The 24,623-nt window shown below is 39.6% G+C and overlaps 1 pseudogene; it reads right to left on the bottom strand.

The window, feature by feature from the left end:
• Nucleotides 1-768: 768 nt before the first annotated feature.
• LOC149744704 (ADP-ribosylation factor 1 pseudogene) overlaps nucleotides 769-24,623 on the bottom strand; it is a 102,893-nt pseudogene continuing 79,038 nt past the window's right edge.

The following is a 24,623-nucleotide window of genomic DNA, read 5'->3' as shown; positions in this document are numbered from 1 at the left end:
CTCCGTCATCCAAATCATATTCAAATTAAGTTGAAACCATGACAAAGAAAACCTTTGTATTTGATTCTGGCCACTGAGAAATTCCATTTGGAAGCTGTTAAATAGCTCATGAAATTAAAACTCACACCTGAACTAAAAGTCTCCATCTTCCTTTGTTTGTGCTAAAATTTTAGGGCCTATCCCATAAAATATTTTTAGGACAGAAACTTCAAAAACTCTAGGAGACATGTTTAGTGAGCATAAGAAGAAATCATTGAGCTATAGATATTTATGGCAAGTAAAAATTGGTTTTCATTAGTTACCTTTTCTAAATAATACTCTTACAGATTAGACTAATTTTTAATAGAGAATTGACATGACTCTACTTATCTTACAAGTTTCTCTATTTTACTTCTCTATTATATTAATACAATTTAAAGAAATAAAACACAGGAATCTTGAATTTTTTTTAATTTTATTTAATTTTTGGCTCGTTGGGTCCTCATTGCGGCACGCAGGCTTTCTGGCTTTCTCTAGTTGTGACGAGCAGGGGCTACTCTTCCGGGGGCTACTCTCCATTGTGGTGCACGGGCTTCTCATTGCAGTGGCTTCTCTTGTTGCGGAGCACGGGCTCTAGGCACGCGGGCTGCAGTAGTTGTGGTGCACAGGCTTAGTTGCTCCACGGCATGTGGGATCTTCCTGGACCAGGGATCGAACCTGTGTCCCCTGCATTGGCAGGCAGATTCTTAACCACTGCACCACCAGGGAAGTCCCAGAAATCTTGAATTTAAAAAAATATATAATGTTAGACCAACTGCTTCCTCTGTTTTTCAGAAGAGCAGATTTTATCACAGATTTCCCTTAAATAAGAAGTATGGGTTGGAAAGGGCACAGGAGTCAGACGCTTTAAAACACCTCTTCTACCATTCGCCAGCTATATGATTCTGTTAATTCATTTAATATTGCTGAGAACCAAGTTTCTCATATAGAGATTGGATATAACAATTATATACTATTCATGGGGTGGCTGTGAAAATAAAAAGAAATGGCATATGAGAAAAGGCTTTGCAAACCGTAAAGTTCTATCAAGTGCTGTTTTCTTATCATCTTATCATTGAATTAACATAAAATGTGGCCACAGTGTGGTTTACATAAAACATTCAAGCATGCAGATGACCAAGAGGTCCAGCTTGAAGAAACTTTAGTCAGGCTTCTTCCAGACTATAGACCCTGACCTCCCTTTCCTCAGAGGATTTTCTTTAGAAAACTTATAAATTCTTTCTTTGCCTATTTGATATGTAAATCCTTTTAAAAGCCTCTAACTCCTTGTACCTTCAAGGAATACCTTCCTCCAGGAGCTGGGAGCCATCACTTTGAAACAATAACATCAAGTCCCCCAATCTCCCAGTTTCTGTGGTAGGGTAGGAGCCCAACTTCCATGAGCACTTTGCTCCAAGTTGTAAAACTACCTTCTGTCATGAAGATAAGAGAAAGTTTACTTTTCCTTTGGGAAAGACCCATTAGCAAATACAGACAGCCTATGATCCCCGCATTCCCCAGCTATTCATAACTCACCCACCCTTTGTTTCAGCAGAGTTAAGTTCAGACTTTAGTTCTGGCCTTTCTCCTCTTTGCAACAGCCTTGAATAAAGTCTTCCTTGCCTGTTAAATTTTGTCCTGTACAATTCTGGTTTTGACACGTTTGCAAAAGAATGAAGATATATCCTAGGATTCATTTGCAGCAAAACTTAACAGACCCCAACTCCACTTATGACTCACCCAGGTTATAGCTCACATTAGTCTCTTATAGACTGAAACCTCCTGGAGGTGAGTGACTAACCAAGTAACTGACCACATCTAACAATGTCCTCTCTATATAACCATGTATTTATGTATGTGGATCAACATGTAGTTATTACTGTTTTCAGTATACATATCAGAGTTTAACTTCTCAGAAGCCAGAGCACTTGAAATACTTCCACAGGTGGTAGATCTGGTGATGCTGCAAAGCAGATTGCAAGAGAAACACATTTTTAAACCACTTTATTGAGGTATGATTGACATACAAAAAGCTGTACGTATTTAATGCACATGACTTGATGAGTTTGGAGATAAGTATACACCCATGAAACCATCACCACAATCTATGCCATAAACCTATCCATCACCTCCAAAAGTTTCCTCACACACTCCTTACTTATCATTTTTTGGGGGATAAGAACATTTAACATAAGATCTATCCTCTTCCCAAATTTTTAAGTATATAATACAGTGTTGTTAACTATAGGCACTATGTTATACAGTAGATATCTAGGACTTATTCATCTTGTATAACTGAAACTTTGTACCCTTTGACTAACCGCAGTCCCTAGCAACCACAGTTCCAACTCACTGCTTCTATGATTTACTTTCCTCTTGTAAGTGGTATCATGCAGTATTTCTCCTGCTGTCTGGCTTATTTCACTTAGCATAATGCCCTCCAGGTTCATCCAAATTGTCACAAATGGCAGGATCTCCTTCTTTTTTAAGCTTGAATAACATTTCATTTTATGTGTTTGCCATATTTTCTTTAGCCATACATCTTTTGATTGCATTTAGGTTGCTTCCATGTCTTGGCTATCGTGAATAATGCTACAATGAACGTAAGAGTGAAGATCTCTATTCGAAATACTGATTTAATTTCCTTTTAACATATACCCAGAGTGATATTGCTGGATCATAGGGTAGTTCTAATTTATTTTGAGATACTGCATACTGTTTTCCACAGTGGCTGCACCAGCTTACATTCCCAGCAGTAGTGCACAAAGGTTCCCTCTTCTCATTCTCCCAACACGTATCTTTTGTTTTTTGGTTTCTTTGTTGTTTTTCTTTTTTTTAATATTTTTTTAATATTTCTTAAAATATTTATTTATTTACTTGGCAGCATCGGGTCTTAGTCGGGCACACGGGATTTTCATTGCCACATGCAGGATCTTCCTTCTGGCATGTGGCATCTTTTGTTGCGGCATGCAGAATCTTTAGTTGCAGCATGTGGGATCTTTTTTAGTTGTGGCATGTGAACTCTTAGTTGTGACATGTGGGACCTAATTCCCTGACCAGGGATCGAACCCTGGGCCCCTGTGTTGGGAGCACAGTCTTAGCCACTAGACCACCAGGCAAGTCCCCTGTCTTTTTTTTTTTTTTTTTTTTTTTTTAGTTAAGAGATTTTATTCTAATAGCTTGTAATTACAGTGCTTGTTTGTCGAAATGAAAACTGAAAACAAGTATACAAAACACTTGATTACTAACTGTGTTTTGAAAGCAGTAAGAGGTTCCACAACACCAAATAAACCAGTTCTGAGGTTTTCCCCAAGATAAAGTTTAACAGCTCCAGCTTCTTCAGTGTTTATCAAAATACAAAAGATAAAAGTAGAGGTTATCATTTTTTGATGGCAAATCTGACCGTTGCAGGCTGAGGGAGTGAAAGCACATGTAGACAGGGGCTCCGAAGGGCTGGGGCTCAAGGATGACCACCTGTGCTCCTGCTGGTGAGACCCCAGAGAGCCCGGAGCAGGCAAGCAAGGGGACTGCAGGGCTCCCACTCAAACCAGAGCATTCCAACCTAAGTGCCCATGCTGACCCAAGAAAAGGCTGGGGTTCCTCCAAGGGGTCTGAGAGCGGCAGCTGCAGCCTCCAGCCCATCTCCTGGACGGCCATGTAAGCACAGATGCAAGCACAAACGCTGTGGGGTGTGGGATGACCCAAGACAGAGCAAATCACATGGACCCTATCGTGACCATGCAGAATGGATCATAGCTGGTTCTGCCCCGTTTCATGTTCCCAATGGGAAACAGACCACTAGTGGACTGGACTCAGGCCATTACTGCAGAACCTACACTAGGCACATTTCTCCCTTCTGTGTGTTCAACTGTTCTCCTTATCTTGTACTTGTAACTTTTTTTTTTTTTTTTTTTTTTGTGCTACGTGGGCCTCCCACTGCTGCGGCCTCTCCCGTTGCGAAGCACAGGTTCCGGACGCACAGGCCCAGCGGCCATGGCTCACGGTCCCAGCCGCTCCGCGGCATGTGGGATCCTCCCAGACCGGGGCACGAACCCGTGTCCCCTGCATCGGCAGGCGGACTCTCAACCACTGCGCCACCAGGGAAGCCCTACTTGTAACTTTTTTTAAATGCACTGAATTTGGGTTAAAAACCAACCACCAAAATGGATCTCAACACAGATCTAAAGCCCAGAGGAGAAGCATCGGGCTTGTCTGACACAGCGACTCCTGGATGACCCGTGTGCCTAAAATCCCTTCTCAGTACTAAACAATGGGTTGGTTTTCTTTTTATAATAAAAAAAAAAAGCTGAGTAATATTGCATAGGAGTACCAGAAACTGCCTCATTGGAAACAAAAGCTATTTACATTAAATAAAAACCCAGGTGCAGGCCGCGTCTGCACACTTACAGCGCGGTGAAGCACACTGTGACCGACCATGGAGACAGCTTCTGGCACTCACACCCCAGGGGCACGTTTGCCACATGAGAGTAAAGCGAGGGTAGAAGGAGGGAGTGAGAGGGGAGGAGAGAGGAGTACAGCCCACTTCTGGTTCTGGAGCTGATTGGACAGCCAGTCCAGTCCCTCATAGAGCCCGTCCCCGCTGGTGGCACAGGTGGCCTGAATGTACCAGTTCCTGTGGCACAGAGAGTGCAGACCCAGCTTGTCTGTGATCTCAGCTGCATTCATGGCATTGGGGAGCAAACTCTGAGCAGAACGGCATCCCTGAGCGCATCTTCTGCCAGCATCCTCATAAGCTCCTCTCGGGCCTCATTCACACGCTCTCTGTCCTTGCTGTCAACCATGAAGATGAGACCTTGTGTGTTCTGGAAGAAGTGGTGCCACAGAGGCCGGATCTTGTCCTGGCCGCCCATGTCCCACACAGTGAAGCTGATGTTCTTGTATTCCACAGTTTCCACGTTGAAGCCTAGAGTGGGAATGGTGGTCACGATTTCACCCAGCTTCAGTTTGTACAGGATAGTGGTCTTTCCCACAGCATCTAGGCCCACCATGAGAACGCACATTTCTTTTTTGCCAGAAAGGCCCTTGAAGAGGTTTGCAAAGATATGCCCCACGCTGTAGACCCATGGGAGCAACACGGGCCAGAGAAACCCTCGGCGGCCGGCTCAGCTGCTACCCCGACGCAGGCGCTGGTTTCGCTCCCACAAGATGGCGGCTCTGACGGCGCAACCCCCTGTTTTTTTTAAATTATAGCCATCCTGACAGGTGTGAGGTGATATCTCATTGTGGTTTTGATTTGCATTTCCCTGATTACTGGTGATGTTGAGCACCTTTTCATATACCATTTGGCTATTTGTATGTCTTCCTTCAAAACCGATGCATTTCAATGCAACTTTAGAAAATAACGATTTGAAGATGGATTATAGATGTGTAAATATACAAATCTCAAGCAATAGCAATATCAAACATTTGTCAATATTAAACATAATTTAAACCTAGCTAATTTAGCTCTAAAATGATGCAGAAGGAATAGATGTGGCACAGGTACAAGACAAATGAGAAGTCTCAGGAAAAAATAGAGAATATAAAGCTCCACTCTTAAAATCCTTCTATAGTTTCCAATTACTTAAAGCATAAAGTAAAACGCCATAATACATCAAAAACTTTGGCCAAATCTGGACCAAATCAAATTTCTCCCCTTTCTCTCTTTGCATGTGCTTCTCCATCCCTTATACTCAGTGTCTCCTTGTGAATGGAGAGGAACTTCCCCCTACATCTCAGAAGCTGAAACAGCCAAATCTATTACTACAATCACCTAAAACCTTTTTTTACCTGAGGGGGTTTGCAAATGGGTCACACAATCACTGTGTCACACCCAAATCCAAAAGCCCTATGAAATCTCCTCCCATCTCAATATGACTAGGACTCTACATTTTTCAAGGCAAGTTCATCTATTACCTTTACCATCACTAGCAGTGAGTTTATTATTATTAAGTCCACTTTATTTGTGAGAAATCTGATGTTGATAGAGTTTATTTCTTGCAGCTTTATGACGCATACAAAAACTTCACGTATTTAATATGTACAATTAGATGCTGAGAGAGTGTAAATTTCTTACTTGTTTTCAAGATAGGACTTAAGAAAGTCCTTCAGCCCATTTCTATGTGGGATAATCAGATCCCAGGAGTTATAAAAAGCAATCTCTAATTCCGTACAGCCTGCTGTATGTTCCCAGAAGGGTGCTAGGACTGAAATGCACCCAAAGTGATAAAAGATGGACATAACATCCCCAGGACAACCAACAGGGTTAACTTAAGTTTCTCCTGATTCCCCAGAGCAGCAGGCAAACACACAACACAGACTTAGAATGACAGGTGCTTCTCTGTATAGTCACAGGAACATAAAGGCCAGAGGGGCAGACTAGCCTTCTTCTCGGACCCAGGTTGAGCTTCCTGAAAAAGCCTGCCTGCCTATGGAGTGCCTCTCCACATACAGGCTGTGTCATTATTGTCTAAGGCTGTGGAAACTGCCCCTCCAAAGGGAAGAATACTCCTGAGTCTCCAACTTCGTATAGCCATCACCATGCTGTTAAATCCTTTATCCTTTACCTACTTTAAAGGGATTTGTGTCTTTTGCGTGTGTCTCTTGATATCTCACTGTCAATCACTTTCTCCCTTGTGAAAAACATGCAGAGAATCACAAAATAAATAAATAGACTTGGTAGTTCAGAAATTCCAATTACATGCCCAATACCCTTCTACTTTCTGCTTAATATGTAAAGGAATCCTGTAATACAAGCCTTATAAATCACAGAACTGATCCCAAAGTCTAAAATCAAAAAATAATAAAGGCTTTACTAGTGGGAAGCAGCCACATAGTACAGGGAGATCAGCTCGGTGCTTTGTGTCCACCTAGAGGGGTGAGATAGGGAAGGTGGGAGGGACACACAAGAGGGAGGAGATATGCGGATATATGTTTATGTATAGCCAATTCACTTTCTTATACAGCAGAAACTAACACACCATTGTAAAGCAATTATACTCCAATAAAGATGTTAAAAAAAAAAAAACCCTATCAGTGAGTGTCAAGTGACAATTAAGCTGCATCTGGTGGCAGGCTTTATAGTGGCAAGTGAGCTGATGTACTTCAATAGTACAGCTGCATCTGGTGGCAGGCTTTAAGTCAGAATCCGACACTTATTTTAGTCCATGCGTAGCCCTCCCATTATTTTATTTACCACCTCCGTCCGCGCCTCTTTCCCACACTGCGCACTTGTCTCATTCAGTTTTGGTAAGCCCACAAGCTAACCCTAGCCAAAATGAGTAAAAAACAAATGTCTCCGGAGAGCTTTGAAAAGGGGGAAAGACCCAATGATGAGACAGCAGAAGACTCTAAGACTGCATTTAAAAGAAATCTGCATTTACAAGAAAATACCAAAAGTCCTACTTAAATTCGTTGCAACAGGTGATTCACATTATCCAAGCCCACTTTGTATAATATGTGGCTACCGGCTATCCAACAAAGCCATGAAACCTTCAAAACTACTCACCTACCTCAGCTTTCAAAAGAGTTTGAGCATTACTTCCCAACCACAAAAGACCCCTGAACTGGGAAGGAATGGATCCGTGACCCATTTGTGAATAAGCCAGGTGAATCGATTTTGTCTGTGCTAGAAGAGGATCAACTGCTTGAGATCCCAAATGACGGTGGCCTTAAAAGTCTGTTTGAGACAACTTCAAATCTCCATACGTTCTGGATTAAAGTCCAGGCAGAATATCCTGAGATTGCCACAAAAGCACTGAAAAGCCTGCTTCCATTTCCAATGCCCTATCCTTGTGAAGCAGGGTTTTCTGCAGTGACAGCGACCAAAACAAGATCACGGAGTAGACTGGACATAAGCAACACACGTCAGGTATCACTGTCTCCCATCGCCCCCAGATGGGACCACCTAGTAGCAGGAAAACAAGTTCAGGGCTCCCACTGATTCTGCATTATGGTGAATTGTATAATTATTTCATTATATATTACAATGTAATAATAATAGAAATAAAGTGCACAATAAATGTAAAAAAAAGAAAGGAAAAAAAGCTTTAAAGTTGTTGACGGAGCTCTGTTTCTGATTAGGATGTAGAACAGTGCAAAAGACCATCATCTCCATGGTAACAACAAGAAAAACAAAATTACTTTTCTATAAAGCTATCAAAGAGCCGTGACAAAAAAGCAAAGAAGCCTTAATGAACTATGATACAGAGAGAGACAAGCAAAGAGCCGCAGATGCTTCCACACTTAGCAGCAAATTCCAATCTGACTTTGCAAATTCCAAGCAAACTTGCCAGAGATGGAAGGGAGAGGGATTAGGAGAAACCAGCAGGTTTTAACAGTGAAGACAGGCAAAAGACAGAATCTATGATAGCTCAAATACAAAAAGAACTGTTCAGGCCAACACAGCTCCAATCTCCCACGCGGCAGGAATTTTTCTGAGAAAGTAGCAGAAATAATTATGAGGACAGGGCTAGCTAAAAGACAGAAAATTTTTTGGCCATTTCATGGTGCTCAGATCCCAGGACCCTGTAAAACTTGAATCTGTAAGTAAATCATAAGCAACTAAGCTAAAAATCAAACGCTTTCAAGTTCAAACTTGGGAAAATCAAAAGGATTAATTTGTCCCTTAGTTGTAGCAACAGTAGTAAAGAACATCGGGGGTTTCCCTATCTTGGCTATTGTAAATAATGCTGTGATTAACATAGGAGTGCACGTATCTTATCAAATAGGAGTTTTCATATTCTTTGGATAAATATTCAGAAGTACAATAGCTGGACCAATGATACTTCTATCCTTAATTTTTTGAGGACTCTCCATACTGTTTTCCATAGTGGCTACACCAATTTACGTTACCACCAACAGTGTAGGAGGGTTTCCTTTTTTCCACATCCTCTCCAACACTTGTCATTTCTTTCCTTTTTGATGATAGCCATTCTAAGGGGTGTGAGGTGATATCTCATTGTGGTTTTGATTTGCATTTCCTTTATAATTAGTGATGTTGAACATCTTTTCATGTGCCTGTTGGCCATCTGCACGTTTTCTTTGAAAAAGTGTTTGTTCAGCTCCTCTGCCCATTTTTTAATTGGATTGTTTGGTTTTTTGTCATCGTATTGTATGAGTTCTTTACATATTTTGGAATACTAACCCCTTATCTGAGATATGATTTGCAAATATATTCTCCCATTCAGTAGGTTGTCTTTTCACCTTGTCAATGGTTTCCTTTGCTGTGCAGAAGCTTTTTCGTTTGATTAGGTCTCACTTGTTTATTTTTTATTTTGTTTCCCTTGACTGAGGAGACATGCAAAAAATATATTGCTAAGACCCATGTCAAAGAGCGTACTGCCTATGTTTTCTTCTAGGAGCTTTATGGTAAGCATACAACCTAAGTGTCTATCAATGAATGAATGGATAAAGAAGATGTGATACATATATATACAATGGAATACTCCTCAGCCACAAAAAAAAATTTAAAAAGATGAGATTTTGCCATTTGTGACAACATGGCTGGACCTTAAAGGTATTATGTTAAGTGAAATAAGTCAGATGGAGAAAGACAAATATAATATGATTTCACTCATATGTGGGCTATAAAAAAATTAAAGTTTTTGATTAATTTTTATTGGAGTATAGTTGATTTACAATGTTGTGTTAGTTTCTGCTGTACAGCAAAGTGAATCAGTTATACATACACATATATCCACTCTTTTTTAGATTCTTTTCCCATATAGGTCATTACAGAGTACTGAGTAGAGTTCCCTGTGCTATACAGTAGGTCCTTATTAGTTATCTATTTTATATATAGTAGTGTGTATGTCAATCCCAATTCCCAATTTATCCCTCCCCCCCTTTCCCCCTTGGTAACCATAAGTTTGTTTTCTCCATCTGTGACTCTATTTCTGTTTTGTAAATAAGTTCATTTGTACTGTTTTTTTAGATTCCACATATAAGTAATATCATATGATATTTGTCTTTCTCTGTCTCACTTACTTCACTCAGTATGACAATCTCTAGGTCCATCCATGTCGCTGCAAAAAGAAATAAATGAACAAACCAAACCAACAAACCAAAAAATAACAACCACATAGAGTTGTGGTTACCAGAGGGGAAGGGTGGGGTGGGTGAAATGGGTGAAGGGAATCAACTGCATGTTGATGGATGGATTTTTGGTAGTGAGCACACTATAGTGTACACAAAAGTACTGGAGTCAGACAAGTACAACAGTCAGACAAGAAAAAGAAATAAAAGGTATTTAAATTGGAAGGGGGGACTTCCCTGGTGGTCCAGTGGATGGGACACCATGCTCCCAGTCCAGGGGGCCCAGGTTCGATCCCTGGTCAGGGAGCTGGATCCCACATGCATGCCGCAAGTAGGAAATCCACATGTCACAACTGAGAAGTCCACGTGTCACAACTAAAGATCCCGCATGCCACAACTAAGAAGTCCACATGCTGCCACGAAGATTCTGCGTGCTGCAACAGAGACCTGGTGCAGCCAATAAATAAATAAATAAATTGGAAGGGAAGAGGTAAAATTGTCATTATATGCAGATGACATGATACTATATATAGAAAACCCCAGACTCCACACAAAAACTACTAGAACTGATAAATGAATTCAGCAAGGTAGCAGGATACAAGATTAACATTCAGAAATCAGTTGCATTTCTTTACACTAACAATGAAATATAAGAAAGGGAATGTAAAGAAAATACCTTTTAAAACCACATCCCCCAAAATAAAATACTTAGGAATAAACCTGACCAAGGAGGTGAAAGACTTATTTGCTGAGAACTATAAAACATTAATAAAGGAAAATGAAGATGACTCAAAGAAATGGAAAGATATCCCATGCTCTTGGATTTGAAGAATCAATATTGTTAAAATGGCCACACTACCGAAAGCAATCTACAGATTTAATGTAATCCCTATCAAATTACCCATGACATTTTTCACAGAACTAGAACAAATAATCTTAAAATTTATATGGAACCATAAAAGACCCAGAATTGCCAAAGCAATCCTGAGGAAAAAAGAACAAAGCAGGAGGCATAACTCTCCCAGGCTTCAGATAATACTACAAAGCTACAGTAATCAAAACAGCATGGTATTGGCACAAAAGCAGACATATGGATCAATGGAACTGAATAGAGAGCCCAGAAATAAACCCACACACCTACGGTCAATTAATCTTCAACAAAGGAGGCAAGAATATACAATGGGAAAAAATCTCTTCAGCAAGTAGTGTCAGGAAAGTTGGACAGCCTCATGTAAACCAATGAGGTTAGAACACACCATCTCACCATACACAAAAATAAATTCAAAATGGCTTAAAGACTTAAACATAAGACCTGACACCATAAAGCTCCTAGAAGAGAACATAGGCAAAACATTCTCTGACATAAATCATACCAATTGTTTCTTAGGTCAGTCTCCCAAGGCAATAGAAATAAAAACAAAAATAAACAAATGGGACCTAACCAAACTTACAAGCTTTCACCCAGCAAAGGAAACCATAAACAAAACGAAAAGACAACCAACTGAAGGGGAGAAAATATTTGCAAATGATGCAACCGAAAAGGGCTTAATTTCCAAAATATACAAACAGCTCATACAACTCAGCAACAACAAAGCAAACAACCCAATCAAAAAATGGGCAGAAGACCTAAATAGATATTTCTCCAAAGAAGAAATACAAATGGCCAATAGGCACATGAAAATATGCTCAACATTATTAAAGAAATGCAAATCAAAACTACAATGAGGTACCACCTCATACCAGTCAGAATAGCCATCATTAAAAACTCTACAAATAACAAATGCTGCAGAGGATGTGGAGAAAAGGGAACCATCCTACACTGTTGGTGGGAATGTAAGTTGGTGCAGCCACTATGAAAAACAGTATGAAGATTCCTCAGAAAACTAAAAATAGAATTACCATATGATCCAGCAATTCCATTCCTGGGCATATATCCAGACAAAACTCTAATTCAAAAAGATACATGCACCCCTATGTTCATAGCAGCACTATTCACAATAGCTAAGACATGGAAACAACCTAAATGTCCATCAACAGATGAATGGATAAAGAAGATGTGGTACATATTTACCATGCAATACTACTCAGCCATAAAAAAGAATGAAATAATGCCTTTTGCAGCAACATTGATACAACTAGAGATTATCATAGTAAGTGAAGTAAGTCAGAAGGAGAAAGACATATGATATCACTTATATGTGGAATCTAAAATATGACACAAATGAACCTATCGATGAAACAGAAACAGATTCACGGACATAGGGAACAGACTTGTGGTTGCCAAGGGGGAAGGGGTTGGAGGAAGGATGGAGTGGGAGGTTAACAACAAGGTCCTACTGTATAGCACAGAGAGCTGTATTCAATATCTTATGATAAACCATAATGGAAAAGAATATTAAAAAAAGAATATATATATATATGTATAACTGAATCACTTTGCTGTACAGCAGAAATTAACACTATATTGTAAATCAACTATATTTCAATAAAAAAATTAAATTAAAAATTTGGGGTGGTGAGCACACTATAGTGTATACAGAAGTAGAAATATAATCTTGTACATGTGAAACATAATGTTATAATATATACAATGTTATACATATAAATTTATATAATGTTACTACAATAAAATTTTAATTAAAATTAATTAATTAATAATAAATAAAGTTGGTGGTTGAGCTGAAGGACAAAGTGAGATCTCCTAAATTATAATTGAATCAGCTATAAACTAAGACTAACTGCAATTGTAATCCAGCTCTGACCCAGACTGAAGTAAGTGGAATCTAAAAGAATAGACCTGGGGGCTTTCCTGGTGGCGCAGTGGTTGAGAGTCCGCCTGCCGATGCAGGGGACATGGGTTTGTGCCCTGGTCCAGGAAGATCCCACATGGCGCGGAGCGGCTGGGCCCGTGAGCCATGGCCGCTGAGCCTGCGTGTCCGGAGCCTGTGCTCTGCAACGGGAGAGGCCACAACAGTGAGAGGCCCGCGTACAGCAAAAAAAAAAAAAAGAATAGACCTGGTATTGGCTGCCTGGTTGAAGGAAGTTCTTGCACTCTCTGAGAATAGAGAAAATAAGTAAAATCATCATATTTCACTTATGACTGTTCTTTAATGACTGGTATACAATAAAAGTTTATAAGACGTGTAAAGAAGCAGGTGAATTGACCCATAATCAAGAGAAGGAAAATCAATAAAGAAAGACTTACTGGGACTTCCCTGGTGGCACAGTGGTTAAGACTCTGCACTCCCAATGCAGGGGACCCAGGTTCAATCCCTGGTCAGGGAACTAGATACCACATGCATGCCGCAACTAAGAGTTCATATGCCACAACTAAGGAGCCCACATGCCACAACTAAGGAGCCCACCTGCCGCAACTAAAACCTGGCATGACAAAATAAAAATAAATAATTTTTTTAAAGACTTACTAATGACTCTGAAATCTACAGACAAAGACTTTAAAACAAGTGTTACAAATATGTTAAATAATTGAAAGAAAAAGATAAATCGAATGAGTTTAGAGATAGTGGATTTTATGAGGGATCTGTAAACTTAAAATAAATAAAATTCAAATTATTGAGCTAAAAAAAAAATTGTTTTAATAACTGAATACCGCTGGAGGCTGCAGTCCCTCTCTGCCTGGGCCTCTCCACACTGCTGCATGTGCTTTTGCACAGTATGGTCATCGTATTCCAAGAGTAAGTGCCCCAAGAAACAGGCAGTAGAAGCTTCCAGTTTCTATTGTCAACAAGCACAGAACCCAGATTCAAGGATGGAGACACAGACCTCAGTTCTCAGTGGGAGGAATGTCACAGAATTTGGGGGCCATTATTGAACCCACCACAACAAGAGAATGGATAAACAAACCATGGTCTATTGATGTGAAGTATTTCTACTCAGCAGTTAAAAAAGGATGGACTATTAATTCACACAACATGGATGTATTTCAAAAACATTATGTTTAGTGAAAGAATCCAGACTCATAAGGAATAAATACCAAATCATTCCATTTACATAAAGTTCAAAAACAATCAAAACTAACTTACAATGAGAGATATCAGAAGAGTACTTGCCTCTTGGGGAGCAATGGACTGAAACAGGGTACTCAGAAGCTTTGAAGGTGATGAAATATTCTATATCTTTATTCCCACATTGGCTTCATAGGTTTATAGGGGTGTCAAAGCTCACTGAACTGTACACTTAAGACCTTTGCATTTTACTGTATATAAATTAGACTGAAATAGAGCTCTTCAAAACACAAATAAAAAATTATTGAATGGACATATATACACTACCAAATGTAAAATAGATAGCTAGTGGGAAGCAGCCTCATAGTACAGGGAGATCAGCTCGGTGCTTTGTTACCACCTAGAGGGGTGGGATAGGGAGGGTGGGAGGGAGGGAGATGCAAGAGGGAAGAGATATGGGAACATATGTATATGTATAACTGATTCACTTTGTTATAAAGCAGAAACTAACACACCATTGTAAAGCAATTATACTCCAATAATGATGTTTAAAAAAAAAAAAGAAATTTTCATGGCAAAAAAAACACAATTATTGAAACACAAGCACTTATGTGGTTCTGGATTGGATAGTGATTTGTACAAACCAGCTATAAAAAATATAACTGGAACACTTGGAAATAGTTTATCATGTTTCAGATATTAGGTGAGATAAAATTTACTCATCTGTAGAGACCAAGATAGTTAACTGAAAAAAGCATATCATAAAACAATGTGTACAGTATGATCACTATGGTTAAAAATACTACAGAGGTTTATTAGGGAAGTGAAAATGCTCTCTATCATACTGTCATGGTGGATACGTCATTATACAGTTGTCTAAACACATAGAATGTACAACACCCATAACGAACTTTAATGTAAACTATGGACTTTGGTTGATAATGATGTGTCAATATAGGTTCATCAGTTGTAACATATGTACACACTCTGGTGGGGGATCTTGATAGTGAGGTAGGCTATGCCTGTGTTGGGAGAGGGGGTGTATGGGAAGTCTCTATATCTTAATTTTCTGTGACCCTAAAACTGCTCAAAAATGTCTTAAAAATATAGATAGACACATAATATTACTCCCATATATTCTTAGGGAAAATGTAGGTGGAGTGTTACTAGAGTGTTACTGTGGTAATCTCTGTGCCGTGGGAATGTATGTTTTTATTTTATATTTTTGTTTGCATGGCATTTCTTATAGAAGTACTGCTTCTATAATAATAAAGGTTTACATAATAAACTTGCATTTTGTTTGTGAAAACAGTGTTGAAAATTCTTTTCTAAAACTCTGTTCCCAAAATACGCCATTTTTACCTAGTATAATTTCAATTAGACTATAGTATGTGCAGTATTTAGTACAAGATTGAGTAAAGCATAACAGGTAACCTTTATGAAACCCTTAATATATGCCAATCACCGTGTTTTGCTCTTGCATTTAAACCTTGCAACAGCTGTGTGAGAAAGGTGCTATTACTTTTCCCATTTGCAAATGAGGAGCCTGAGGCCCAACACAGTCACCAAACTAAGAGAAGTCAGAGTCCCCCCTTGTCATCATCACTCCTATGCAATCAGTCACAGTGTCCATGCTACATGTGCATAATCTCCTTCATTCTCAAAGCACTATTTTGAGATTGCAGTGGCTCATCTGGTGAAACCAAGGATCCTAAGAAGTGGAATAACTTGCCCGAGGTCACAAGCCAGCCACTGGCATAGCCAGTGATATGAAAGCAGGTGTGTCTGCTATTGACCAGCAACTGCTACACTGAATCCCTGGCTTTATCAGCAGGACACAGTGTTTTCATGTGAAGCCCTAGCAGAGACTATAACGCCATGCTTCCACTGCACAACTCGTAAAATGCCCAGAGAAGAGAAGAGATTTTTTCTTTTTTTTTTTTTTGCGGTACGCGGGCCGCTCACTGTTGTGGCCTCTTCCGTTGTGGAGCACAGGCCCCGGACGCGCAGGCTCAGCGGCCATGGCTCACGGGCCTAGCCGCTCCGCGGCATGTGGGATCTTCCCAGGCCGGGGCACGAACCCATGTCCCCTGCATCGGCAGGCGGACTCTAAACCACTGCGCCACCAGAGAAGCCCAGAAAAGAGATATTTATAAATGGTTGTTGGAAGCAAATGCGTCCATCCATTTCTTTATAATCTAGAGCTAAAGCCCGATCATCAGAACATTGCATGTTCAGAACATATTATCCTGGCCTGCTGCAAAATTGCTTTCCCTGATTTCAACGTTCTGTCCTCAGCACCTACTGAGGGATGAGTCAAGAAAACATTCCACAAATCCCACAAACGTGTTTGCGACAAAGAAGTCATAAGTGAACATTTTTACCTTGTCTCTCTTACTCTCCTGTTGATAAGGCGAAGCTCCCAATGAGAACTATCCTTTAAAATTAGGTACTGGGTGAAACTTTACATTGCTTGAGAATTTTCCTTAGCATTTATTTTATTGTTTTATTTTAAAAACACTCAAATAGTGCTTACCTTGTGCCAGCCACTGTTCTAAATGCTTTACTAACACTGGCACGTTTGATTTAATCCTCATAACATGCCTATATAACCAAGTTACTTCTATCGTTCTTATTAAGCTTATGAAGAAACGGAGGCACAGGGTGATTACTTAATTTGCCTAAGGTCATACGGTTAAAAAGCATTTTTTTTCCTTACTTACAATTTGAAAACAAATGTGTTTTCTTTCTCACTGGGCTTGCTAAGAGGTTTGGAAGAGAATTTTTAACCGAACCCTAGAATTTTTGGAGGATTCTTTACCTGTAAACATGCATTTTGTTTTCCTTTGAAGTTCTAATACTGCATTGTAGGTTGCATTTTCTTTGTTCCTGGATGGATAGATACAGGAATAAAAATAAGAATGGAGCCAAAGACTGAGATCTATATAAAACTACAATTATGTGTGCAATTCCTATATGCTAAGACAAGTACTTTGTAACATTAAGTCAAGGGGAAAGAATCATTTCTGTATTTGGTTAAAGGTTTAATATAAGTTCAAGTTAAATTCTGAAAGAAAGATATAAAGGTAATTCAAATAAGAGACTAAATATGTTTAGGCAAAAGGGAGGAGAATGGTAATTTTTAATATAATTTTTAACAAATAATGGTAATTTTTTAATGCACAAATTCAATGAGTTCAGAAGAAAAGGTAAAAGTATATACAGGAGTCTGTCATACTGCCCAGAGCTTATCGTTTTTTAAAGCAATTTTTCTTGTACAAGGTCCAGAAAAGCAATAAATTTAACAAGGCACAGGAAAGCAATCAGGAGCCCAGGTATAAAGACCACATACTAGAACACAGTGACACTATGAAATACCTGTTCTTGTCTTTTGTTGCAAATAAGATCCTTCAGCAACAACAGATTTTCATTTGTAATCATTCACAGCCAATTCCAATTTAGTGCAGATGTGAGTTTAGCTCTGCAGCTGAACCAAAGCTCCTTCACATGGGGAAGTATTTTTCAATTTTTTTTCTATGATACTCCTTTGCGAGAAAAGGGATGAGAAGAACTGTTCCCGTGGGCAGTGGAAGGCATCTGTGAAAAGAAACACCCATTTATTTGGATGCTATTTCTTTATCAAGTTACTTATTCACTGATCATCCCCTCTAGGAAACGTGCTAAAGATATTGCCAATATTATTACATCAGCATAGGAGTTGAGAAACCAGGTGAACATTTCTCTGACCAAAAGTATTACATTTTCCAGGCAACAATCTCACCTGTGTATGGGAAGTGGTGAGAGTCTGCTTCCAGGGATACCTGTGTGTTTTAGCCTCCTCAGGCTGCATTAACAAATACCACAGGCTTGGTGGCTTCAACAAAGCAGTTTTTCTCACAATTCTGGAGGCTAGAAGTCTGAGATCAAGGTGTCAGCAGGGTTGATTTCTTCTGAGGCCCCTCTCCTTGGCTTGTAGATGGCCACCTTCTCCCTGTGTCCTCACATGGTCTTCCCTCTATATGTGCCTGTGTCCTAATTTCTGCTTCTTATATTGGGTTAGGACCCACCCTAATGACCTCATTTTAACTTAATTGCCTCTTTTAAAACCCCATCTCCAAATACAGTCACATTCTTAGGTACGGTTAAGACTTAAACATGTGAATTTTAGGAGATCTAATTCAGCTCATAAGACAATGTGGACACGCGTGCTTCCCCATCTCTCTACCATGTTTTAAACAGACTAGGTATTTTGCGGCCGAGACATCAATCACAGCAGCCTCATTTCTCAGAAGCCACATGAGTTACTTAAAAAGCTGATGATTTTCTGCCAAAAGCCAGAAGACTTAAGATTTTGACTATAAAATAAAGAGCTCAGTTTTTTAAACTCATATGTGACATAAATATGAATTGAGAAAATATCCCAAATTAGAAAATCAGAATAATAGTAATAAAAGTGACATTTTAATTTCTGAGGCCCCGGCGAGGCATTAAGAGAGCACTCAAAGGAGAACAGACCAGGAGTTGAGAGGTGAAAAAAGGGAGGGACTACTCCTTCAGAAAACTTAAATTGTGCTCTCTCTCTGTTTTAACACAAAACTTCCCATTACAACACCCTCGTCAAATCAAATCAAATCAAATCAAAATAAAATTGAAAAGGGAAGATTACACCTGAATAAATGCAGCCTTCCTAAAAGCCAAAGAAGATGCTGGCGATGGTGTCGATGTTGTCTATAAATAAAACAAAAGGACCGTGAGCCACAACTACTGAAGCCCGCGTGCCTAGAGCCTGTGCTCTACTACAAGAGAAGCCACCACAACGAGAAGCCCACGCGCAACGAAGAGTAGGCCCCGCTCACCGCAACTAGAGAAAGCCCATGCACAGCAACAAAGACCCAACACAGCCAAAAATAAATTAATTTAAAAAAAATTTTTTTAATTAAAAATTTAAAAAAAGAGGCTCACCAGCCTCCCTATCGTCACTGCGTACTCTGAATATTCCAGGTCTCCTCACTGTTTGCACAGTTTGAGCCAAAACACCTCAGCCTCCTGAAAGATGAGCCATTATTGCATTTCACCAAAGCCAGATCTTTCTAAGGATATCCATAGCATGTTGGAGCTGAAGAGGATATTATACTCATCAAATCCAGTATCCTCCAGGTGGCCCATATGATGCTAACAGCTCTCTCAGAAGAGGCTTTGTAGTCAAAAAGTTTGCAGAATGCAAACTTATATTGTCTGCGGTTTGTTGTTCTTTTGACCCCACATGCTTCTCAGAGCTTCATGGTTGCTAAAATGTATACTTTTATAAATTTATAATATTAATAGAATATATATTTAATATAATATATAATAAATATTATATATAGACTTTAATATTATAATATTAAATTTTATATGCATCATATAACATATGTAATATCTAATGTTATGATATATTACATATATTAGGTATTATATATATAAACTTTAATATTATAGTTTGAATACCCCATGGAGTATTCAGTTTTTTTAACAATTTTCCTGACCCCAGAAGCACTGTTACAAAGACAGTTCTTAGAGCACTTCGTGAAATGCAGATGTAGTCCAATTGCCTCGTTTAACAGATTGAGAAACAGAGACACAAGATTGATGCTACTTTCCCAGGGGCAGTTCCAAGATCAGGACACAAATATCCTAATTCTCAGTGCCCTTTCTTCTATGCCATTGAACTTCTTCCTAATGAATACTGATCTCTGGACTTGGTCAGAAGGCCTGTGCAGATATCCATTCAGGAAATCTGAATCTTCAGGTTGGAATGTAACATCTGACATAAATGATGTATTTAATCCTCATAAAATATATACCAAATACTATGTAAAATTTTGGATTTTAGGGGGCTTCCCTGGTGGCGCAGTGGTTGAGAGTCCGCCTGCCGATGCAGGGGACACGGGTTCATGCCCTGGTCTGGGAAGATCCCACATGCCGCGGAGCTGGCCGCTGAGCCTGCGCGCCCGGAGCCTGTGCTCCGCAACGGGAGAGGCCACAACAGTGAGAGGCCCGTGTACCACAAAAAAAAAAAAAAAAAAAAAAAAAATTTTGGATTTGGCCTATAATTGGGGTATTCAAATAAAGAAAAGAAGTCTGTCTTATCATGCAACTCTATTTGGTCACTTGTTAGCTATAGATTGGTCCAGACCACACAGAAGGAATATGAGCAACAGTCTAGAGTAAATTTTTGATTTGTTCATTTGGAAAAAAAAAAAGAGAAAAGAAGTCTTATAAATTGAACATGTTTAAATTCTCACATTGACAAAATTCTTCCACAAATTAAGAGTCTGGTTAGTACAGATTATCATGAAGAGTAGCTCACAAAAGTGTGAGCGAGGACATGGACAAAGAAAATCTATAGAAAACACCAAATTCTCAGCCAGAATATCTGTCTCCTTGTTTTCTGACTACTTATGAAAAACACAATTTCAACTTTATTTTTTTCTTGCCCTAAGAATAGGATTACCAGCTAAATACAGGATGCCCCATTAAGTCTGAATCTTAGATAAACAACAAATAGATTTTTAATATAAGTAGCTCTCAAACATTGCATAAGATATACTTACACTGTATTTTTATTTTCTAAATCTGGCAATTTTGCCTATGAAGGATACTCACACTTATTAAAAAGGCCTTCAGTAAAGCAACAGATTAAAATGTCAATAGAACGTAAAAGTTGACAGTAAGGAAAAGCCAGAAAGGCTGATTATCATTCAATAACTGAAGTTCGATTCTGAGATTTAAACTCAAGTATCAAAGATGAGAGATTAAGGGATACATTTATGCATTAAATTACATTTCCTACATTCCTGATTTGAGCCTCAGTGAAAACTACAAAAAGTCAACCTGTGTTTTATTTATTTTTTTAAATGTAATATAATTTACTTCAAAATGTTTTTTTAATAGATCTTTATTGGAGTATGATTGCTTCACAATGCTGTGTTAGTTTCTGTTGTACAACAAAGTGAATCAGTCATATGCATACATATATCCCTATATGCCCTCCCTTGTGAGCCTCCCTCCCACACTCCCTATCCCACCTCTCTAGGTCATCGCAAAGCACGGAGCTGATCTCCCTGTGCTACGCGGCTGCTTCCCACTAGCTATCTATTTTACATTTGGCAGTGTATATATGTCGATGCTACTCTCACTTCACCCCAGCTTCCCCTTCCCCCTCCTCCATGTCCTCAAGTCCACTCTCTATGTCTATGTCTTTATTCCTGCCCTGCCACTAGGTTCATCAGTACCATTTTTTAAGATTCCATATATATGTGTTAGCATACAGTATTTGTTTTCCTCTTTCTGACTTACTTCACTCTGTATGACAGACTCTAGGTCCATCCACCTCACCACAAATAACCCAATCTCGTTCCTTTTTATGGCTGAGTAATATTCCATTGTATATATGTGCCACATCTTCTCTATCTATTCATCTGTGGATGCACATTCAGGTTGCTTCCATGTCCTGGCTACTGTAAATAGTGCTGCAGTGAACATTGTGGTACATGTCTCTTCTTTTTTTTTTTTTGATTTTTTTTTGACCTTTTGAATTTTATTTTATTTTTTTATACAGCAGGTTCTTACTAGTCATCCATTTTATACACAGCAGTGTATACATGTCGATCCCAATCACCCAATTCATCACATCACCACTCCCACCCCCTGCTTCTTTCCCCCCTTGGTGTCCACAGATTTGTTCTTTAAATCTGTGTCTCAATTTCTGCCGTGCAAACCAGTTCATCTGTACCATTTTTCTAGGTTCCACATATATGCATTAATATACGATATTTGTTTTTCTCTTTCTGACCTCACTCTGTGTGACAGTTTCTAGATCCATCCACGTCTCAACAAATGACCCAATTTCGTTCCTTTTTATGGCTGAGTAATGTTCCATTGTATATATGTACCACATCTTCTTTATCCATTCGTCTGTCGATGGGCATTTAGGTTGCTTCCATGTCCTGGCTATTGTAAATAGTGCTGCAATGAACAATGGGGTGCATGTGTCTTTTTGAATTATGGTTTTCTCTGGGTATATGTCCAGTAGTGGGATTGATGGATCATACAGTAATTCTATTTTTAGTCGTTTAAGGAACCTCCATAGTGGTTGTATCAATTTACATTCCCACCAACAGTGCAGGAGGGTTCCTTTTTCACCACACCCTTTCCAGCATTTATTCTTTCTAGATTTTTTGATAATAGCCATTCTGAACGGCGTGAGGTGGTAACCTCATTGTAGTTTTGATTTGCATTTCTCTAGTAATTAGTGGTGTTGAACATCTTTTCATGTGTCTCTTGGCCATCTGTATCTCTTCTTTAGTGAAATGTCTATTTAGGTCTTCTGCCCTATTTTTTTTTTTTTTTTTGCTATACACAGGCCTCTCACTGTTGTGGCCTCTCCCGTTGCGGACCACAGGCTCCGGACACGCAGGCTCAGCGGCCATGGCTCACGGGCCTAGCCGCTCTGCAGCATGTGGGATCTTCCCTGACCAGGGCACGAATCCATGTTCCCTGCATTGGCAGGCGGACTCTCAACCACTGCGCCACCAGGGAAGCCCTTCTGCCCATTTTTTAATTGAATTGTTTGTTTTTTTGATATTGAGCTCCATGAGCTCTTTGTATATTTTGGAGATTAACCCTTTGTCCATTGTTTCATTTACAAATATTTTCTCCCATTCTGAGGGTTGTCTTTTCATCGTGTTTATGATTTTCTTTGCTGTGCAAAAGCTTTTGTTTCATTAGGTCCCATTTATTTATTTTTGTTTTTATTTTCATTACTCTAGGAGGTGGGTCAAAAAGGATCTTGCTGTGGTTTATGTCAAAGAGTGTTTTTCCTATGTTTTCCACTAAGAGTTTGTTTTTTGTTTATTTTTTTAAGTATTTCTTTTTTTAAAAATTTTATTTTTGACTGCGCTGGGTCTTCATTGTTGCGCATGGGCTTTTCTCTCGTTGCGGTGAGGAGGGGCTACTCTTTGTTGTGGTGCGTGGGCTTCTCATTGCGGTGGCTTCTCTTGTTGCAGAGCACGGGCTCTTGGCACATGGGCTTCAGTAGTTGTGGCATGTGGGCTCAGTGGTTGTGGCTCGTGGGCTCTAGAGCACAGGCTCAGTAGTTGTGGCACACGGGCTTAGTTGCTCCGCGGCATGTGGGATCTTCCCAGACCAGGGCTTGAACCCGTGTCCCCTGCATTGGCAGGTGGATTCTTAACCACTGCGCCACCAGGGAAGCCCCCTCTGAGAGTTTTATAGTGTCTGGTCTTACATTTAGGTCTTTACTCCATTTGGAGTTTATTTTAGTGTATGGTGTTAGGAAGTGTTCTAATGTCATTCTTTTACATGTAGCTGTCCAGTTTTCCCAACACCATTTATTGAAGAGACTATCCTTCCTCCATTGAGTATTCTTGGCTCCCTTGTCAATTATGAATTAACTGTGTACATGTGGGTTTATTTCTGAGCTGTCGATTCTGTTCCATTAGTGTATACCTGAGGCACAGGCAGGCATCACTCCTGCTGGATTCTGTAACAAATGGTGCTGGTGGCAGGACCACGGCCAAAACGATATATAATATCCACAAGGGAAGGAGCTGTTTCTGGGTCTAGCTGGGACCACAGTTGGCAATTCAGCAGCCAGGGCATGGATCTGCCTTCTCAAAAGAGCCCTCACTGGTCTTGGGCTCCAATAGGATTTAACAATCTCCTACCTGGATCCCAAATCTCCCACTAAGGCACTTCTGTCCAAGATGGCTGCCAAATTATTATTGCTGAGTAGGGATACAAAGAGGGAACTCCGATTCTGCCATCTTGCTGACATCATTCCCTGTGAAAATATTATTTGTTAAAATTTGATTTCACCTTTTAGAATCAGTTTGTATGTGTGTGTGCCTTTCTGCCTGATTTAACATCTAACCAGATTTTACCCAAAGAAATTCCTCCAGGGCAGGTTTATAAGAGATTCTAATCAAGATTAAAATAAGCATTCTTCACTATGAATAACATGTTTCTTAACTTTTCTAAGACTTCTAAAACAACTAAAACTTGTATATACCAGAAAACAGAAACCTCTGCAGACTAGCATCATCTAAAGCAAATCTTTAAAGATGAGGGTAGGGCAGCAAAGGGGTAATGAACCATGCAGAGCTTGCTTTGAGAGGCACCCAGTTTGAAAAGAGCATTGTCAAGCTGACAGAAGCATTTGTCTCAGTAAATATTCTTCTTCATTCCTAAAGCATTCAACCATGAGAAGGTGAGCACAGACAGCAGTCTACAAGTCTCTAATGAATACTTGTAACACACAAGCTGAAAAATTCTTGATCTGTCTGCCCTTTGTGAAAAATAGCAAGAACTGGAGATGGGGGTTAAAAATGAGGGAAGCTTTCACTTCCCATGGTAGGCCAGCCTGTGGCAAAATGAACCTCTCACCAAGAAAATCTTTAAAAGATTAATAAAATACAGAAAACTTCAGGTTGAAGATATCAGAGATCTACCAAGGCAGCCAGGACTCAAGGAACACATTACTGGAGAGAAATGAAGCCCAGAGAAGTGAACTTAACATTCTGGGCCCCTTTTCCTTCAGGCATTTGA

Source organism: Delphinapterus leucas, chromosome 20 (assembly GCF_059928025.1).
Source record: "Delphinapterus leucas isolate spDelLeu-1000000601 "Yukka" chromosome 20, BTC_Dleu_Yukka2, whole genome shotgun sequence".
NCBI classification, from domain to species: domain Eukaryota; kingdom Metazoa; phylum Chordata; class Mammalia; order Artiodactyla; family Monodontidae; genus Delphinapterus; species Delphinapterus leucas.
The sequence above is the reverse complement of the archived record's forward strand: the minus strand, read 5'-3'. Positions and strand labels throughout refer to the sequence as shown.